Source organism: Callospermophilus lateralis, chromosome X, assembly GCF_048772815.1.
Source record: "Callospermophilus lateralis isolate mCalLat2 chromosome X, mCalLat2.hap1, whole genome shotgun sequence".
In the NCBI taxonomy this organism is placed as follows: domain Eukaryota; kingdom Metazoa; phylum Chordata; class Mammalia; order Rodentia; family Sciuridae; genus Callospermophilus; species Callospermophilus lateralis.
Genome location: NC_135325.1, coordinates 51,545,544 through 51,546,812, shown reverse-complemented (window position 1 = coordinate 51,546,812; position 1,269 = coordinate 51,545,544).

Sequence of the window (1,269 nt, the reverse complement as noted above, 5' to 3'; positions counted from 1 at the left end):
AGGGCTGGGGATATAGCTCAGTGGTAGTGTGCCTTTGGGTTCAATCCCCCAGTATCTCAAAAAAAAAATGTGAAAAAGTATAACTGATCTTCTAAGAAAGGAGAGAAAATTAAATAATGTCAAATGCTTAATTAAAACCCCAAAAGGAGCTGGGGTATAGCAGTAGTAGAATATGTGCTTAGTGTATATGAAGCCCTGGGTTCAATCCCCAGAAATAGAATTTAAAAAATAAAATAAAATCACAAAAATCAGAAACTGAGTGAAAGATAAAATCAGGAAGAAAAATGGCAACCAGTAGAAAATGGTTACAAATATGTAGATACAATCCAACTATATCAATGATCACTTTAAAAGTCAGTTGTGTGCCAGGCACAGTGACCTATGCCTGTAATTGGCTCAGGAGGCTGAGGCAGGAGGATCACAAGTTCAAAGCCAGCCTCAGCAAAAGCAAGGTGCTAAGCAACTCAGTGAGACCCTATTTCTAAATAAAACACAAAATAGGGCTAGGAATGTGACTTAGTGGCCAAGTGCTCCTGAGTTCAATTCCTGGTACATCTCCCCCAAAAAAGGGATGGAGCTGGGCACAGTGGTGTCCACCTGTAATCCCAGTGGCTCAGGAGGAGGAGAATCATGAGTTCAAAGCAAGCCTTAGCAATTTAGTGAGGCCTTCAGCAACTTAGCAAGACCCTGTCTCTAAATAAAATACAAAAAAGGGCTGGGGGTGTGGCCCAGTGGTTAAGTGCCCCTGAGTTCAATCCCTAGTACCAAAAACAATAACAAAAACTAAAGGGATGATGAAAGACATACCATGCTAATGCCCTGCAAAAAAAAAAGGAGCTTTATAAATTTCAGACAAAGTAGATTTCAGAGCAAGGAAAGTTATCAGGGATAAAGAGGGGCAATATAAAAATGGCCAAATAGACATTTCTACAGTGAAAATATATCAATGGCAACAAACACAAGAAAATATATTCAACATCATTTGCTATCAAGGAAACATAAATCAAAACCACAATGAAGCCAGATGCCATGGCACATGCCTGTAATTCCAGTGATCTGGGAGACTGAGGCAGGAGCATTGCAAATTCAAAGCCAGCTTAAGCAACTAAGTGAAGACCTGTCTCAAAATAAAAACATAAAAAGGACTGGGGATGTGGTTCAGTGGTTAAGTGCCCTTGGGTTCAATCCCCAATATATAAAAAATGAAAACAAACAAAATAAAACAAAGCCACAAAGAGGGCTGGGAGTGTAGCTCAGTGGTAAAGTTTA